We start from the raw sequence: 21,390 nt of genomic DNA, 5'->3' as shown, positions 1-21,390 counted from the left end.
ATATCCTCTAGCCATGGTGCAAATATGGTATTAGTCTATGACAAAGAACATGGATCGCGATCCATGTACCTATGTGTCAGAAGGTACTAAAACTTGGTGCACAGCTTCTCCTTGGTCTCCTGCTGCTAGCTATGTGGTTTTTATGTGATTTGGATCTTTTTAGGTCAAGCAAAAGTCAATTCACAGGTCTGTTTTAGGGTTTCATCTTGAAGTGTTTTTGGCTCTTTTCACCACTTTTTAGACTTTTTGACAAAATTTCTTTGGGGACTTCTGTTCACAATTGTCTTTGCTACAGGCTCAAAAAGTTTCTGTCCAAAAATTTCTCAGGGCTACATGGATCGCGATCCATGTTCCACCACTTTTGGATCTGAATTTTTGGTGTGCTGATAGCTTGTGATGTTTGTAGCTTGCTCCACAAATCTTTTTTGATTTGAATCAGTTTTGCCCTACCAAAACTGACTTCTATAGTCTGCTCTGATGATTTTGACAATGTTCTATTTTTGGCTCTTTTGACCACTTTTTACAGCTTTTTTGCATATGGTTCTTTTGGGAAATTTTTTTTCCAAATAATACCAGCTAGCTACTGTTCAAAAAATTTTCATGAGGTACATGGATCGCGATCCATGTTTGGAAGCCAAATTGACTTTTCTTGGTACCATTAGGATCATCATGTTTACTAGATGCTATGGTATCAAAAGTTTTGGATTTGGACTAGTTTTTGTCATTCAAAAGCTAGTTTTTCTATCTGTCCTACAATTTTTGACTAGTTTCTGTAAATTTTTTGACATGGTGTCTTTTGGCAAAGTTGTTCCACTAGTTACCAAGAATGTACTTGTCAAATATTAGCCCCAAATGTAAAAAAGGTACATGGATCGCGATCCACGCTTGGCAGCATTTTTCATGAATTTTGTTCTGCTGGTTCTATATTACCAGTAGAAGCCAAATCTCATCCCTTTTTGAATTTGGATCCCAAAATCTCAAGACTTTTCCAATTTTGTGTTTGAATCCCTGTTTTGTTGTTTTTGCCCTAACAACCAATTCTGATATGATTTTTGAGTTTTTCTTTTAAGCAAACTTGATCAGAGCAGTTTCCCAATGATATACACTGTAACTGGTCACTTTTCACCAAAAATGGTCTCTGAGGTACATGGATCGCGATCCATGTTCCTCCACACAATCAGGCCAAACTTTCCAGATTGCTTCTAGACACTATGCTGATGCCCTTGATCCACAAATTTATGAATTTGGATCACTTTTGAGGTCATCAAAATTTCAGAGTTATGGTCATTTCGACCAAAATATGGTTTTCATCCTTTTTTCCCTCAATCTTTTAGCCCAAATTTGATGGTGGTAGTCTCTACTTACCCTAAATCTAAGTACTGAAATAAAACATGAAACAAAAACAAACCGAATGGTATAAAACAAAGACAAAACGAAAAATGGAACAGCACTCTAAAAGCATAGAGAAAATCGGAGAATGAAATGCTTTTGGCTATCTCACTCACAACCCTCTCTACTTCTCAAGAATAGATCTAGCAAGGCCTCGACTTCTACACTCTATCAAGCATCAAACCCCGTGTTTAGCTGCTTCACTGCTAAGGTGTAAATGGAATGGAGAGCAAATATTCAAAAAAGAATGCTCTAAATACGCACTAGGTCACTCACCATCTAAGGATCATATCCCTGGCAGCGGCACCAATGTTAGCTGGTCGCCGTGATGGACGTCTGCAACATAGCTTTTTGGTACTTTATGATGTCAATACTCAGGGAAGTGACTCGGATGGGGCACGGAGACTCTTTGAGATCGTCAATCTCAAGAAGTGAACCTTAACAAGCTAACGCAACAACTTAACAAGCAAACCAACACTCAATGATCAAGGAAATCTACTTATGTCCTTTCTCATAGCTCTAGGTCATCATGCCATTTCGGCACTTGAATGGACTCAAAATGCAACAAAACTTTACGAGGAGGTCTAGGACACCTAGAGGCACTATCCTACGAAGTCTGATCGCAATCCGACAAGGTATCAAAATCAAGATCCATCATAAAAAAAGGTCCTGAAAACTACAACAGATCAGTCCAGAGAGGTCGCCCTATGGTTTAGGATCACTCTCCTATGGCCAAAATGACTAAAACAGTGAGTTTGAGCACTCAAATCTGCAATTATAGCTCACAGATGCGTAGTCGCAAACCATAGAAAAATTGACAATGCTTACACTTAATTGAAAGAGCAAAGAGAGAGGAACACAATGCAAGTTTTAGATTTGAAAATGGATTACCAAATCATTAGCTGCGATGATTACAAGTTTGGAGCATAATCGTAGCTCGACCGTACGTTTTCATAGCTCTCTCTTCTCTAAAGATAAGACTTCTTTCACATTAAGGTTATTGACATTTATACCTAGGACATTCTAAATGGCCAATGGCCGACTCACACGGACCTTTACAATTATCATGACATCATTACAACCCAGGGAATTGACCTGCTACTCTAGAATTAGGATTTACATAGAGTATCACTACACTAGCTCGGACAATTAATAGAGTACAAATGTGGTGTCCGGATACGTGTCCGACCAGGTAGACGCCCGTTTGATCTATCCTCACACACACACACACACACACACACACACACACACACACACACAAACACACACAGAGGGTGAAAGGGCCATTCTAATTTGTACTGAGAAAAACTCATGGACTAATGGCTTCATGAGACCTTGAGTGCAGGCACACCTGGGTATATATTTGCTAGCTCGGTGCCACCCCATGTCCATGCATGGGATGTAGGCCTTATTGGACCTCATCTTGCAGACTTCGTAGTACATGCATGGATAATAACAACAACCTAAAGTGTGTCAATTGCCTATGGTAGCAACCTAAAGTGTTGGACGGTATCCATGTTGGATGGTATCCATGTCACCAAAACTCTACGTTTTTAGGTTGTGGTGTTTAGAGAGAGAGAGAGAGAGAGAGAGAGAGAGAGAGAGAGAGAAGTCATAGGTAGCACAAAGCAAGAACAACTCAACGTGATTGCAAACCTAAAGACAAGGTTAAATTCTTTTGGTACACTTCGACTACATGTATCATAGCATTGATGCTATCTCAAGTCACGAGCCAAAAATACCAGGTGAAATCCGAACATAGCACTGTCTTATTTGTTGATAGTGGATTTAGCAATGAGCAAGAGGAGAGAGAGAGAGAGAGAGAGAGAGAGAGAGAGAGAGAGAGAGAGAGAGAGAGAGAAAATTTGTTGAAAATGACAATGGGCTATTTTTAGCACAAGCTTCACCAAAGCCTCCACTAAATTTGTACGTTTTAATAACATAGGGAATGTGTGTCGATGACAAGTGGAGAGCGACAGTGTCGATGGCAAGTGGAGAGCGGCAGTGGCCCCTAAAGTAGGTTGCAAGAGCAAAGGCTCCAACAAAATTCTTGCAAGTGTAGAATTCTATATGGATATTAAACTTCTTTGCCTGCCTTTTGCATAAATACGCAGCCCTCCATATCTTTTTTTTTTGGGTTTTGGTCAGACAATTGTCAATAGAAGTGTTGTACTAACACAAAAAAAAATGTACATAAAGCCCCAAGTACATTCAATGCCTTGAGGAGGCAACATATTCGGAGCCCCTCAAAACCTAACGTTGAGGACATTGTGCATAGAGATTATATGTGGTGTGTTAAGCACATCATGAGCCTATGTCCAACACCCAACCGAATAGAAATTTTCACTTGTTTTTAATACTCTCACTTATAAATAGTCCTTTTATTTAAAGACTTCATCGAGATTCATTTTATTAAATTATTAAATTGATTTATTATTATTCTCTACGCTTATTAAATCTATATTTTTTAATACAACATTATTATATTCTTTTGTTTTAGTGTTTAATGTGTTTTTTTATTTTATCTTTTTCCATTTTATTTTATATTCAAATAATAATGTGTAATGTGCACATTTCACCTTATTAATTAAGTGGAGCTTTTTATGATATATAAACCATTCAAGTTTATGGTCGGGTTCACGAGAGCCGATGAAAGACATTCCAAAAGGAATGTGCCTTCACCATGGAGGTTGTCCATTGGCACAAAAGAAAATTATACTTCTCTGGACCCACAAAAAAAATAGCAAGCCTTCCCCCCTCGGAAGAGCAGTTCTATCATCCACTTTTCAGCACATCGGTGTGATTGAATTGAATCCAACAACTACGTACTCAACAACACTACCACTACACTACAGCTCATTGGACGTCAAAACTGTACATAATAATTTTTATAGATCTACCTCCGTCCCTTGTGAATGAAGAGAGAGGTGGAAGAAACGGTACGAGATTTTTGCCGCCAACTCTTGTGAATTTAACTTGTCTATGTATAATGATTAATATAATGTATACTTTTATTTTTATTTTTATTTTATTTTGTTTTCAAAATAATGTGCAATTTGCATCTTTCACCTCATCATTTAAGTGAGGCCTTTTTTTATTTAAAAAAATTATGATTATATATGTATAATAGATAATATGATTTTTATTAAAACACAAAAAAAATTCATGTGATTGTAGGCACTCATTTAAACTTACTTTCCATAAATCTGAGGCCTCCCTTAACTTAGGAGGCCTTAGTGCCAACATATAGAATATAGAAGTTCCAACATTGGACATAATCATTAGCAATCTTTCAACTTTCTATCCATGCACACACTTTCTAGCATCAACCAGCCATCACAACACTATTCAAACTTTCTCTATGGATTTTTCCCATAATGCACTAAAAATCCCCTTATGTAGATATAATTCTATTATTAAAAAATTCTCAATAAAACTCCCTTATTTTGAACTCATGTGCCATACTTACATTTTTTATGGGTGATCCCCCCGCCTACCCCCCCCACCCCCCCCCACCAAGGCTTTAATGAATCGTTTAACCTTTCAAGCTCCTATATGATAAAATCACCTCTTCATAGCTAACTGATGATGGATATACATTCATTACACCAAAAATATATTTCTACATGGATTCTAAACAGTACTGTCTTAGCAAACTCCCTTGGTCAGATGGACAACAATTGGTAAGCCATTGGTAAAACGCTTCCTATTATTGCTGACCCACACCTACACAACAACCATACTAGGCTTGTACAGCCTTTGTACTGATGTGCACCTTTAGGAAGGGCGATTTGTATGGTGATTTTGACACACCAAACAATTTTGCACCACAACATTGAATAGAACGTTTAAACGGACAGAGTACCTTGCCAAAGTGAGTGTCAAAGTGTGTGGCAATAAACATTTCCTATCTAATTTTTGTGATGTGATATCTTATAATGTTAAACGGGATTTGTATGAGCTCAAAATTATAATTACAATGCTGAATTATGATCCTAGATAAGTAATTTTCAATTAGAAATAGCCCTAGAAGCCTTGGGTGCTCGGACATTGCCAATCAAACCCTAACTATGAAGGGTTACTTATAAATGTAACCATCACTTTTTGAGCTACTAGATAAGGGAGACCTTGGAGAGAGCGTGGCTATGGAGTTCTTCTTCTTTTTCTTCCTCACTAATTATTTCCATAACCAACTAACAATATGATTGTGTGTGCTGCTAGTGTAGCTAGAGCCTTACCATACTTAGTTGCTTGCTTATGCATCCTAGGGACTCATCTTCAAGCAAGTGTCTGCATTGTTTCTATAAGAATTGTTTGCACCTCTTTCTCCATTTCATGTGTGTGCCTAGAGAATGGTTGGCTGAGGTGAAGAAAGAAGAAAACCCATGCCATGGCTTCACTTCTACCTGCTTCTTTGTTCTCAAATTCATCTTCATTATCTCCATGGATGCCACTCTCGCACTCATGTGAGATGTTCTATGCCCTGGCTAGGTCTATGTTACACTTGGGTTGACAATTTAGGGTTATTTTATAATTCATATGGTATGATTTCACAGCCTATTACACCCTGCCTTCTTTTTGTTTGTTTTCTTTTCTCTTTTAATAGAGGTGTTCCCTTTGTTTTTCTTGTTTTATTATTTTGTTTCAATTTCCCATTGTGTTCATCTCTCTCTCTCTCTCTCTCTCTCTCTCACACACACACACACACACACACACACACACACACACACTTATCTAGTTGACAATTCTTGGACTAAACCTTGGCCGACTTGCTCCCTCTTTGATAATCTCATTCTAGCTATCTCCTGTGATAAGATGGAGGCCCTACACTAACTTGGTAATAAGATGATTCTCCCGTGCCAAGATGGAGTACACACACACACACACACACACTCACACTTATCTTCACGACAATGCCGACTTTTGTCCCCCACAAGAAAAGAGTTAACCCACCCCCCCCCCCCCCCCAACACACACACACACATAGAATATAATTATTCTAAAGAAGAACCAAGCCACGCATCCCTAGCAAGGCTATTTTATCTCGCAATCTAAAATTGGGTGATCTTTGCATCATTAGTTCGAGGAAGTAAACAACTTAGTAAGTGGGGAACCTACCCTTCAAAGACTAATAAAAGTAAGATTCAATGGTAGATCTATTTTCTCTTAAAGCAATACACAGATTATATCTTCCTAGTTTATATCCTTGACCTCACGTTTTGGAGGATGTTGATAATGAGAGACTTATTGTGCACACAGGGAAAGATAATATATCTTTGTGGGCCACGAGATGGTCTTTGGACTTTTATTTTTGCTTAAAGAAAGTTAACCTTTTGAGTGAAGGTGAATGTTATCTCTGTGAGGTGTTGCCCAAGAATATCAATTAATAGTCCAAAATAGAAAGGAAGGACATTTGAAGGCAGGTGTACACCAATACAAAAATGGTGAGTCACATGCATGCGCATAATCCCAAATTTAAGCAAAAAGCATTCAATCCCAACCACTATCCCTTGTTTTATTACACTGAACGCATTCGTTTCTCTTTTGGCATCTACTCTCTCTCTCTCTCTCTCTCACACACACACACACACACACACACACACACACACACACACAATGATCTTTATGGATTGGAGTCAAAATTGTATTGCCTATACCCTCCTTTCTTGTGCTCCATATCTTTCATTACGGAAATCAGTAGCTATCGCTCTCTCTCTCTCTCTCTCTCTCTCTCTCTCACTCTCTCTCACACACACACACACACACACACACACACACACACACACACGCAAAGGATATGATAGGAGGTGCTACTTATGCATTAGATGTCCTAATTACAAATGGTGGAATATCTTGGCCTGCAATGGAGAGAGCGGAAAACTCTAAGCTAATTGTTTTTGAACTATGTACGACCACTTTCCTACACACACATTGACACTCTCATCTACTTATGATGCAATGAAGTTGACGAAGAAGACATCATGTGATACAACACTCACGGACAATTTTTGATCAAGTAAGTGTTTGGTTATGTCATTGATTTTCTTTGAGGTAATGTTTTGATCATCAATGTTTTATAGAATTGTAGTCATTTCCTTGAGTACCTTTCTCCAACACACACTCCCCCGATGTATTTATTAGTGAGTAAATAAGAGGCATACAATGCCCAACTTTTGAACAGAACATGGATGATTGCTTCACCATGAAGTTTAATTTTTATATATGGTTTTTCACACACATATCTTGGGTCATGATTTGTCTCTTTTGTGTGTCATACACATACACATGGACACACGCATAAACCAATGCTGCAAGTTTAGCAAACACTCACCCATATTCATAAATTTAATAACACAAACACACAAACCCTAGTTTCCAATATGAGTTCACACACTAATTGTCTTATACACACATTTTCCAGCTCACGTTTTGCACATTAGCAAGATCATAGTCCCTAAAGTTTTACACATTAATCCTTTAACTTGTTTCACAAATACAAGTACAACACATGTGAATATTCTTATTTGGACGAAGGTGAACCTTAGAGTATATATATTTCCACCTTGTTATAGTCCTAAGGATTTGTTTTCGCAGGTTCTACAAGTGTGACAAGGATGACAACTGGTTCCAGTGTCGACGCTTGTAATACGCATCAACATAGATGGTTATTTACTCTGTGTTTTTGCATGGATGTAGGTAACAGCTGGATCATTCTCCATGTAGATGTAGTGGAAGCTCATCCCAAAGGGTGGACACACAGAGATACAACATTAAGATATCAATTTGTAATGATCAAAAATCAAGTTTTTGATCTAAATAACTGTATTATTCATTAGATACAGAATGTTGTATTGTTACATATGAAATGTTAATTGAGTTTTATGATAGTTTGTTTTAAAATATTGTTATTTAATATATTATTTAATACAATTGTCTAAGTATGGTTCAAATATGAAGGGATTTTTTATACTCAAACACACACACACACACACACTCACACATCAAAAATGTATAAGATCCATAAGATCCTTGACCTTATGGGTATTAAAAATTAAAAAAAGAACATCTTAGAGAATTTTGAGTTGGATATATATTAGAGTTTGATTTTTTTTTTCTTAGCTACTTTTTATGCTTTGTGCTTTTCAATCATCAACAAGCAACTTATGTCTAGATATTGCTCGATGATTCAAGACATTGGGCATATTCATGCGCTTTTTAAAAAAAACCTTATAATATATTTATGACCAAGAGATAGAAAAAGCTTCTTTTATATGATAGAATGATCTCATGATTTTTCTAAGTTCTATTGAGACTCTTCCCTCAGCTTTGCCGCATAGCCCCTATTGGATAGAAATGGCCAGGAATGTGAATAATAAGGGGCTTGTTCAACTTGAGCAATTCTGGGATGGCAACAGGAAGTGTTGGAAAATTGTTGACTCTTTAGCCACCCAATTTCAACTGAACGGCTTTGAGATCTTACTAGTCTACAGGGTGATGAAAGAGCTTGATAAGGTGGTGATGCCAATTTGTGTATCCAACTTTGAATAGGACGCTTGGAGATGGCCCGACAGTAGCCTCTTTTGGAAACCACATTCTAAAGGCATTTACAATGCATCAATGCATGAGGCTAACTGTTGTAGCCCCCTAAACAAATTATGGAAGAGACACTGGATGAAAAAACGGTGGGAGGGAGTCATGGAGAACATCTAGAAGCCAAGGTGGCCTCAGTATATGAAGATATTTTTGTGGAAAGTGATGTGAAGTGCTCTGCCAACGGGCGTGAAGGTACAAGAAAGAGGAATCGGGTCCGATCGTTGCTCAGGGTGCAGAATAGCTAGTGAAGACCTAGCCCACCTTTTCATAGGATGCCAGGCAATCAGTGGCATGGCTGGAAAAATATGCAAGTGGATTCAAAGGACATGGAAAATTAAGTTCTTCAAGAATGATCTGTTCTTTGGTAGTAATAGGTTGGGAAGTCCTGCTCTTCTTGTCTGCACTCAAATAATCAGGTACTACTTCTTTCACCATATTTGGCAAGCAAGGAACCGCCGTGTGTTTGAGGGGGATCTGGCTGTGGCAAGCTTTGGTGAAATAATACAAGATCCACATGATCGGAGGCAAACAAGCATCAGCGGACTGGTCTAGAACATACATGACATCTTGTAATAAAGTAAAGCCTAGGAGTAGTTGTGGTCTCTATGTCAAGAAGAAAACTTGTAGTCCTTTGACCTTCAAGGCTCGGTCCGAACTTGAGGTTGGTGTATATTGTGATGTCATTAATACTATCCACTCACAATTGTGAGTTTTGCAAAAAAAAAAAAAAGTTTTATTGAGACTCTCGGATTTATTTCAAGATTCTCTTGGTAAGTCGTAAAACTTGTCAAAAGGCAAATTGTAACCTAGGCAATTGAAAAATTATAAAAAATGTGTTTTAAGAATCGTGATAGGAAAAGAATAATGATTACAAGAATGAAAATAGAATTATGTCCACAATGCCAGATTATGCTAACTAAACAAGTTTTGCTTGAAAAGCCCATTTTTGGTCTAATTGGGCCATTTTAGTTGCATGGACATCTAGGGTGAACCTTGGGGTTGAAAAAACTATAAACCGGGGGACTAAGAAACAAGAAAGCCACTCCCTTTCTTCATGAGATCTCCTTCTCTTATTGTAGAGGCTTATAGAGGGTGCATCTATGCTCTCTGTGGAGCTTGTGACCTTTTCCATCATCTTCTCCCATCTCCATAGCCTTCCTCATCTGCCACGATACATGGGAATAACTTTGACATCTGTAGAATGTATATGGCCATGTCATTGTCTTGCATAGTGCCGTAGACTTCCAAACTACATGTATTGGTGATCACATTTAGAGAGAAGCCCTCGCTTTGCATCATATGAAAATAACTGACAATCCCATCATGCATTTGTGTGACCTTGTCAAACTCTTGCGTGTGACATGTATCCAAAATCTAGCTATAGCTCTACTTTCCTAGGCTATTGTGTAAGCCATATCTTGCAATCAATGTAATACATCAAGAAATTAAGCACCGCGACAAAATGCAAACCCAAATGATCGTAATTGGAGAGAAGTTCTCACTTTGCATCAAATGAAAACCACCAAGAGCTTCTCAACCCTTCCCTTGTTGGGCAAGTTGGATAGAAGCTCGCCATCCCAGTGTTAGAAAAAAACCGGGGTCCAGTGTATTTTAACGAGCTGAAATCCTAAAATCCCGGTTAGATTTTGAGCTTGCCTTAAAGAAAACCGGGAAGTTTTCACAATTTTTAGTGTAATTATCGGCAAAAGCTTTAAATTTTGACCTAAAACCAGGGAGAATTTCAAGCTTGGCCTTATTTTCTTCGGTTATGAAAAATGTATTTTCCTAGCCCTTCTCCATCCACATTCACTGAGAGTAGCTTAAAGCTAGCTGGCTCTAGCCCTACCATGCAATGCATGCATATCTTGTCAAACACTTGTTGTGCTTTGAAAAGTACACTACAAATTGTGCAAACCTTTTGTACTTATCCCAACCTGCCAAAAGAAGTTGTTGTGCTCAGAGCTAGAAAAATACATATTTCCTAACCGATCAAAATAAGGGGAAACATCCACTGTCACATCCACAATGTGAGGTTTTTTGTAGCTGCTACACCCCCATCTTAGGTTTATCCTCATCTTAGAAGCACCCAAGAGGAAAGATAGAGCAAGCATACACTAACATTCATAGGAATGGAAAAAGGGAGTCACAAAAACTACTCAATTCTGGCTAAAAAAGTGTGTTTGTGTGTGTGTGTGTGTGTGTGTGTGTGAGAGAGAGAGAGAGAGAGAGAGAGAGAGAGAGAGAGAAAGAGAAATGTGTTCTTTTTCTGTGATAAGATTTTCAGTTTGATGATATGGATGTGTTTCCAATCATGCACGGATGTTGCCTATTAAGTTTGGAGTCGTGTGGAATGATTTGCATGTGGATGTGTGAAAGGATTGAGAGATCAAATCCAGGGTTTTTGTAGTTAGAGTGCAGATTTGTAGTTAGATCGAAGTGTATTGTGTTTAGATGAGAGACTACAACCTCTTGGCATTCTTCCATGTCCTAGTCAAGTTGCTTGCTTCCTAGGATGACATTATAGTCTTGGTTCTATCTCTTTGCGAGATGTGATAGGTGTTGATCGTGCGGTCCCAAGATAGTAGGAGATGTTTTACTGAGCCAAAGCCAAATCAATCTTTTTAAGAGCATCATATCTCAAATGTCAATCTATTCTACTCTATAAGGGAGAACCCTTTTCAGGCTTGCCATGTGGCACACAGAGAAGGCTCAGAGTGACACTGTTGAAATTCCCAAGTGGGAAGGCTTGGGGTAGTGAATGGCTATGAGGGGGCATTGAAAAGGGAAGCTAATGGAGAGAGAGAGAGAGAGAGAGAGAGAGAGAGAGAGAGAGAGAGAGAGAGAGAGAGAGAGAGAGAGAGAGAGAGAATGTTTTTACAACCCCTAGCATTGGGGTTGATCTATTGCGCCATGTCTGCATTCTCCACACATTATGAAGGCTTGGTCCTTCCAGCTGCTGCTTGCGATCTTTCTCTCACTCAAATTGCAATTACATACATTGTTTTTTTTTATCGCCCAACACCTGCAACATCGCCCACTAGCGGTTTGCACCACCCCATGCAGCCTCATATGCCTTTTGCCAATAGAGCTAGAGATCCACCATGTAGCTCACCGCTCACTACAATCTTTATATATTGAGCAGCCAAAGTTTGTGATGATGCAAGTTGTCGTAAGGGCCACAACAATGATATTGGAGGGCTACAACAAGTTTTATGGTATGCTCAAAATACATCTTGTTGTCCATTGCACAGTCAATATGTGGGACTTCAAGCTCCTTGAAAAACCACTATATAGAATCATGGGATGAAGAAACCCACTTATTCAAATCAAAACCATGATTAAACTTGCTGATAAATGTATTTAGATCACTGATATCACTTCATGAGTGTGAGTTATCTACCATTCCTTGTATGGGGTTACTTCTGCGTATATGGGGTGCTACCTAGGGGGAATTCCATAAACTTATCTGATTTCCATAAACTTATCTGGTTTCCATAAAATTATCTGGAGGCGTATGGTTAGTCAACCGAACCATACAGGAAAATATGAATAAAGTGCCTTTCTTTTTGTGTCACAATTGTCTTCGTAAGTCTAATATGGGCAAAGTGATGTGATAAGGTGTTAGCATATGTTATGGGACTGAGATTGATGCATTCGTTTGAGGTCACATACTTTCGTTCACATGTCATGCACACACCCAAAAATAGCAAAAAGTTGTTTTTTGCATATATGTGATGTTATGCCATATGCTTGATCAAAGTGGTGGGTTTGTTTTTCATCATGGTTGAGTTTATGGGATGATGTCATACGAGGTATGGAACCTCGTGGTTGGATGTGGATGCCTCATGTGCATATGTATACTACTTTCCACCCTTCTAGGTAAAAACTAACTCTATGTGCTAGAGGGTGAGGTGCGGTCATGGTGCATCACTTATGCATCGTTAAACATTACCAAAATGGGATTTTGAGCTATGTTTAGCCATTGGTTAGACCTTTTTTACGCATAAAAAGTTCATTCTTTCAAGGCTATCTGTTGGCTCAATTTGATTGTTGTAAGTATGGTCAAACTCCAGAGTTGGTTCAATAAGGAATATGGTTTATGGTCAAGGGCTAAGATTCCTCATGGATTGTGGTTGCGATTTATTATTGTGGAAGCTGCTGTGGCCCATAGATTTTTTTGGGATATGGTTGTGCTACCAAAATGCTGTCAAATGTTTTGCAACCATATTATGTGCTAAAGTGGTCTGCAGGATGGATGTGCATCACCCTGAGTTGGGTCGAGTGCTCACCCATGTGATGGGATTGGATTATGATCTATGGTCTTGGATTGGGTTATGAACTGGTTTTGATGGTTTATGGTAGACATGTAAGGGTAGAGACCGTGTACAGTCTGACTGCATGGAAAAGGCTATTTGTCCATAAGCAAGATGCTAATTTGATTGGACTCATGTGTTATGTTTCTCATGACAACATCGCTACAAGATTAGTATCACCTACATCGCTTAGCCTTAGATGAAAGGATTCATGACCTGGGGCTTTGCTGGATCGGGGGTGATAACTTTTTTTTTTTTTTTTGTTAGGCTCATCTACATGGTTAGTGCATTGGGGGTTGAACGATCTACACGGCTAACATGTCCGGGATCTTGGGCCATCAAAGAGGCATGGCACCTAAACTCGTATGATAGCTATTGATTTCGTACCACCTACCGGTATTTGGAATCATTTTAGAGCTAGGATACATGTACATGGAGGGAGGCAAGGTGACCTCAACTTATGTCTGGCTCACGTAAGTTGGAGGTGTTCTAGCTCGCCCCCTTACAAAGTAAAATTCTCTCTATCCATAGTAGAGCAAAAGTGGATGGGTGGACCGATCGATCCCTACACATGGTCCGGTACTCTGCTAATCATTTATATTTTGATGTTATGGTATTCCCAAATTTTGTATTTGCATTAGTTCATGGTTGCATATTTCATTTAGATAGGGCATTTAAAATTCTCTTTTGTCATTTTCTTGTGTCTCTTTGCACTCTATTTCACCCTCCACTCTTCTCTCTCTCCTCTCTCTCTCTCTCTCTCTCTCTCTCTCTCTCTATTCCAACAATGTGGTGTACACATATATTCACCCTCCACTTTATTATTTTCTTAATGTGGTGTACACATATATTCACCCTCCACTTTATTATTTTCTTAATGTGATGTACACATATATTCACCCTCCACTTTATTATTTTCTTGAGTACTCTTTCATCTATACCACACATTCAGGAATAGTTTTAGTCTCTAGCTGCCTCTGGATATAGTTTGGCTCAAGGCTTCAAATCCATTCTAGGTCAAGTGCTGGGTGCTAAACTCCTCCCATATGCAATCGCTTTTGCAACTCTGACGTATATTGAAATTGTGTATAAAAGTGTGAATTGTATAATTTTTACGTGGAGGGGTATCTCTTAGCCTTGTAGAGTGGTCACATTGAGATGAGGATTTATAAAAGTTGTTAATACTATGGTCAACTAGCCACAAAAGAGTCTTGGCGTCAAACTGACATCAGAAAAAAAAAATCTTATGTGCAGAATTTTTTACTGACCATTTTGGGATTTTGGAGTTAGGGTTGTGTTTCTATAGGCCTCGCTAACCTCCCTATGAAGTGTCATGTGATTTGGACTACCCATGTGAAGGTAGTCTAAGGTGTATAGATCTTACCTCTCCTGTGAAGTTTCATGCAACACCATGAGAAGGTAGTCTAGGGTGTATAGGTCTTGCCTCTCATGTCCAATGAAGAACAAGGACCTATGCCAATCATTGGGCATGCTCAAAGTACACAAAAAAAACTAGCTCTCTCTCTTTCTCTCACTCACAAAATGTGAAAATGAAGCTTTTAGAAGGGTGCTAAGTATATTTACCATGAACTCGTGAATCACTACCCAACCAAACTTCCCAGTTAGTTCTATATCCTATGTGAGACAACCAACGATTCAAAAACTCTGAAAATAGATAATGTTTGTCCAGTTTCTCTCAATTTTGTGGATTCAAGCCATAACTTAAAATATAGTTTTCGTAACTTATCTCAAAATGGTTGTGAATTGATCATTCTTGTGCTAAATAAGCTTCTCTTGTAAATTTCTTGCTCGTTTTGGCATTTTTTTGCTTAAAAACTGAAAAAAAGAGAAAAATAGCAAAATTGACTAAAATATTCTTTAAAATAGCTAGAAGATTAGAAAATAACATTTTCAAAGAAAAGTCTTTATTTGTTGATTTTTTGACTTATTGCTCCATTTTTTATTAATACTCTTAGCAAAAAGCTGTATTATGTACATATTTACACACACACACACACACACACCTAAGGGCTCATTTTTGGCATTTGTTCCTTACTCTCAATATAATTCTTCTTCTTAAGGCATAAAATCAAATTTTTTGCTAAAAGCGCGAAATCAAACGCAATTTATAACACCAAAATCAAAAAGAAAAAATTGTTTTTAACTGATTAATACGTTTGCATTTAGAATGCCGCCCCTCTCCTAATCGAAGTTCTCCTCACCGATTGTGTGCCGTCAGGCCTATGCTGTGGCATGTGCATCAAAAGAGTGCCTTATGGAAGGCCGTGTAAGTGGCTCTATGTATGCATATTCGATCAATGCAGGGAAAAATTAATGTTATGCAAGTACCCAAATGAAGTTTGCTCTAGTTTTTGGGGTAGATTTAGGTATCCAAATCTGTCATTTGGAAGGTGTTTTGGTTGTTTGGGTTTGAGTTGGGCGTGTTTATTTTTTGGTGCCCAAATTTGCTTGGGTTTCTTGTCGCGAACGAGGTTATTTAATGTTCTTGAGTGTACATTTGTTGACACCATATTTTTTAGGTAGTGTGTCTCCAAGACGGGTGATTTGGTTTTCACAACTTGTACTAAGGGAGCTGGCTAATGGTAGATGCACATTCATGGCTATTAGTAGACTCTGTAGCTTGCATCTCATGTATGATTGCTGGTACATGTTGCTGTGTTTTTGTTGCGTTGAAGTTATTGGTTGATTCGCTGGTCTTTTTGCTGTCATCCTCAAAGAGATACCTATTATCTTCCATGGAAGAAAATGATATATATTTTACGTGATAGTCCGCTGTAAAATACACTTGGTCTTTTGACCAATGTGTATACGCCTTGTATTTGCACTGTCATTGTGTACCTAATATAATTTGATTGTCTGGGGATCCTGGTGGTAATACGAAGGAGTTATGGGGACATGATAATCCTTTGATGTCTAGCGTGAGCTTCCACATAGCTTGAGGCAACACTCACAATACCATTGAATCTTGGAATGTCCTTTTTAAATGGTTGTAAGGAATTTTGTGATAAAGATTCCATATAATCGTATTCAAATGCACGCTTGAATTGACTAGCACATGAATAGGTAACCTATTGATTCCAATCTCCATATAGATGTAAGGGTCCAAACCATCTTTGTCCTCCTCTATGATTGTTAGCTGTGGAATCCAAATAAATTTGTGCTTCTTAAAATTCTCCATCATTTGTTTTCTCTTTGTGGGTCGTTCTTTGGCTTCCTGTTGCCCACTCAATCATGCTTGTCCTTTCTGTTCTTAGCTGCATGTGCCCTTTCAAGCATCTCTTGAGTCAATGGAAAGCGATACTTTTTAACCTACAACCACTGATCCATTGGGCATTTCTTGTCTGCCCAATGCATCAAGATTTATGGCCCCACTTGTTGATATAGAATGAATCACAAATGGTCACATACCTCCCTTTTTTAGTTTCTTTGTCTTTTGTTTGAGAGTATAAACAAGCACATAATCACTTGGTGCAAGATCTTTAGATTTCACATGCTTGTCACGAGACTGTTTCAAGCATCCTTTTTGAACATACATTGCTACTATTGCTCTAAGCCTAGTTTCATGCAACTTTTCTAGGTCATCAAACAATCTGACCATTCATGTCCGGCCCACTCAAGATCGTCTACTACCTGCAAAGTTGGAATTAAAAACTCTATGGGTAAAATAGCATTAAGTCCAAACACCAGTTACATAGTGTCGTTCCTAAAACATTTTTGTATACAACTCTATAAGCTCAAACAACAGAGTGCAACTTTTGATCCCAATGCAATCCATTTTCATTCACAATCTTGGTTAGAACTGTGCATAGAACTTTTGGTGGTACTTTTGGCTTGACCATTAGCAAATGGGTGATAAGGAGCTGACTCTTTTTGTGTATGACCATGAAATCATCAAGTAAGTACTCGATGACTCCATTGACTTGACCATTAGCCAATGAATGATAAGAAGCTGACTCTTTCTGTGTATGACCATGAAATCATCAAGTAAGTACTCGATGACCCCATTGACAAAATGTGTTCATCCATCACACTGAAAATTTCAATAGGTAAGCCATATCATATAAAGTCATTTTTATACAAGAATTGTCTTGTGGTTCTTGAATCATTCTTTTGGGTAGCTTTTGCCTCAACCCACTTGGTTGGATAATCTCTAGTGGCCATTATAATATATTTAGAATGCTTCATATAAGTCAGCGGTGCTATGGGACCTACAAAGTCTAAGCCCTATTTGTCAAATGCTTGTGCTCCTATTATTGGTTTCATAGGCATTTCATCCTTTTTAATTAAATTTTTGTTCTTTGGCACTCATTGCATTGCCTCACATATACATCAACATCTATGAAGAGTGTTGGCCACCAAATTTTGGCAAACATTATAGCCTTAGCCGTCTTTCCAGTCCAAAAATGACCTCCCGCTTGCCCAAAATAAGCTTCTTGCAAAATAGACAAGTATTCACTTTCTGATGCACAAAATTTGAGTTGATTGTCTTTACGATGCTTGTAGAATTGATTATCGATCAACTCATATGATCATGCTTCCGTTTGGATAGCTTTTATTCTTGTTTTTGACATATCTATAGGAAAGGGAACTTGGTTCAAACAATCTACAATGTACATGCTTTAGTTAGGTGCTATAGTTACTTGAAACAATGTAGCACGCTCTACAATGGGTCTAGCTAAACATGACATGAGATTCTTAACATACATGTGGTATCAATCTTCATGCTAGGCTAGAAATCTCCCATTCTCATCAAATTTTTGGAACGTTCAAGTCTTCCCATGGTGTACATTGCCCATAGTGGCATGTGCTTCCCTTAAGTATAAGGGAACATCTGAGGCTTCTATACATAACCTCAATATACCATCAAAGCCTCTGTGATACAATCTCCCACTAAGCAGTTTGATAAGGATTGCTCTGCTCAATTAACTTCTAGTAAGCTAATCTTTCCTGATCAATCATGAACTTTCTGACTAAGGTTTGGTTTAGCTTGATGTACCAATATCAATTTTGATGTGATAAGCGTGATACTTGCATCAAGGTCTACCGTTGGTCCAAAGCTTGGCCAAAAAAATTCACTTCAACAGAGATTCAAGAAAAAAACATGTGTTTTTCCTCAATCCTACTATTGGTACTTTCTTGCAACTTTTGTCAATACCAAAGTGTTTTTCCCTTCCCCTTGAGTGTATTCCCCAAGTTTCACAATATTTGGATATTTGCATTTGAGTTTAACCCCAATTTTAGCAATTTTTTAATGTTTGAAAGCCGATATTTGACCCCACACTCACATTATGAATCCAAATTCACCTTTGATTTGATAGCTTGATTTCTTGGGCTAAGTAGAATCCCTGTCCCAACTTGTGCCCAATTTTGACTCCTGTGGCTAGGTGATGGGGAAAAAATGTGTTTTTTTCCTAGTCCCTCTGTTTTGGATTTCAACCTAGTTTTTGGCAACTACACTATGCTTAGTACTCTCAAAAAATGTTGTACATCTAGTCTTGGTCAAGTTTGAAATTTTTTCTTGCATGATAAGCTCCTATTTGTGCATTGAACAACTCAAATCTTTGTGTGTGTGAGTATCCAAAAACAAGCATGCAACTTTTCAACACAACCTAGCTTTCAACCACCCAATGAACACAAGTGTACAGGAAAAAATCCAAAATTGAACTTATGGAACTACCTTGGAAAGGAAAACACATTTTTTTCTATTGAAAGCCCATAAATACTCATGTTTTTTCCCTTTTTCTCGATCTAGAGCCGCTTCCCCAATATTTCCAACATAATGAATGGTCTGCATTCACTTTTTCACTTACACTTGGTGCTAACTCATAGGTAACCCTATGGAAACTCTCTCTCTTGACTCTTGCACAAAAATATGCTTCCTTTTGCACTCAAATTTCACACAAGTGCTCAAATACACAAGTCAAACACTTTGGTCAATTCAAACCGTGCAAAATTTCCTCGCATCAGCCTATTGGGAAAACAACGTGCTTTTTTTCTCAGAGAGGCTAATGATCAGTTTTTTGAACTTTTTGTTGAGGGATGTGCATTGACATACTCATGGGCATGCAATCTATGCTCTCAAATCATAATTTTCTTGAATGCATTTCATTCAAACATGCACCACACTTAGCTTCAACCCCGCAATGACGGTCTTTCCGACTCACTCCAAATCCAAGATGATGAGGTACTTGTCACATTCTCCTACTTGTGCTACTCCTATGAAGAAAGAAAATAACCTAGAAACAACATCAAAATTCTCAAAAACAACTCCTTACACGAACTCTAATTTTTTTTTTGCTTTCTTGCGTTTTTCAGCCTAGTGAGAGTTTAGTCGTTCTAACAGCCAGCAAAACTTTGCACCAAGATCTCACATGTACACTCTACTCTATCTCTTTATCACTTTTGCGGAAACAAACTCACCTCACAAAATCATTAAGATCAAGGAAACTTTGATCTCCATTCCTACTCTACCTTATTCAACTAAGTAATCCAACTCGAGCAACTCTATCGCGTTTGTATGTGTCCACACTAGTCTAGGCACTTGCTCCTTGGCAACGGCACCAATGTTTCGGGACCACATGGTCAACACCTATCACATTTCATGAAGAGACAGAACCAAAACTATAATGTCAATCTTGGGAAGCAAGTGACTCGACAAGGGCATGGAGGCAAGCCAAGAGGCTTTCAGTCTCCTGTTTGAACACAATACATTCCAACGTGACTGTCAATGTGCACTCTAACTATGGAAAATTTGGGTTTTATCTCTTCGATCATTTCACACATCCACATCCAAGTACACTAGAAAATCAACTCCAAATGACTCCACACTTTATAGGCACCATCCATGCATGATTGGGAACGCATAGATATCATGCATGATTGGGAACACATAGATATCATCAAACTAAAAATTAGCTCACAAGGAAAAGGCGCATTTTTTCAAGGAGAATTTTTGCAGGCGTTCAAATCCAGTAATAGACATGCTTACTAGGTGCTCCTAAGTTTTGGGAATCTCATACAATCATTGGAATCTCAAAACAACACTCGGATGGTGATATAAGGCATCTGGAAGGTTGAGGAAGTTGACATTTGGATCTCACGAGATGCTTTGCAATGCAAATATACACATGTAGAGCTTAATGAGACTAACGCAACGGTGCTCTTGGAATTTTGATACGATGATTGTGTGGTGCAGTGAAAGGAGATAAAACCACAGTAGAAAGAGAGAAGCACACGACATACAAAGAAAATCATATTTACCCATCTCATTCATAATAATGATGATAAAATTTTACAAAGTTGCCTTTTTTACTTTGGCTTCTGGTTTCAAGTACAAAGACTGGATCTGCCTTAAAAATAGCATGAATAACAACTTGGGGCTCATAATCTTGAATTCTCCCTAATTACAAGATGATTACATGGGTAATGGTTTTGGGCAAAATAATTACAACCAGTTTTCATTACAGGGATAAAAATTCTTCTTGGACACCATTTTTTCCATTGTTGGTCTTTGTTGTTGTTGGAATTTTGCAACACCTACCCTTGACTTGTAAGCCTACTTTGCAAGAACAGGTAAGGTGCACCGGTATAAGCTGCATATATATGATGCAAGGCCACTTGAGTTCTCCCATACTGTGAAAATTTGTAACATTGATTGTTGTGAAAGGAATTTTTTTCTAACATAATGTCCTCTCTCTCTCTCTCTCTCTCTCTCTCTCTCTCTCTCTCTCTCTCTCTCTCTCTCTCTCTCTCTCTCTCTCTCTCGTGCACAAAAAGTGAGAGGAAACACAAGAGATAGCATGAGGACCCAAACTCATGAAATAAACAATGTCTCTCTCTTGCTATCTCTTGTGTTCCCTCTCACTTTCTGCGTGAGAGAGAGAGAGAGAGAGAGAGAGAGAGAGAGAGAGAGAGAGAGAGAGAGAGAGAGAGAGAGAGAGAGAGAGAGAGAGAGAGAGAGAGAGAGAGAATGAAAGTATCCTACCTTTAAGCCAAATGTGATAAATTTGAAAGAAAACCTGGAACAAAAGTATTCTACATTTATGTCAAATGTGGAATACCTTTGGAAGAACCT

Source organism: Adiantum capillus-veneris, chromosome 7, assembly GCF_014529385.1.
Source record: "Adiantum capillus-veneris isolate H3 chromosome 7, ASM1452938v2, whole genome shotgun sequence".
Taxonomy (NCBI): domain Eukaryota; kingdom Viridiplantae; phylum Streptophyta; class Polypodiopsida; order Polypodiales; family Pteridaceae; genus Adiantum; species Adiantum capillus-veneris.
Note: the sequence above shows the minus strand (reverse complement) of the source record.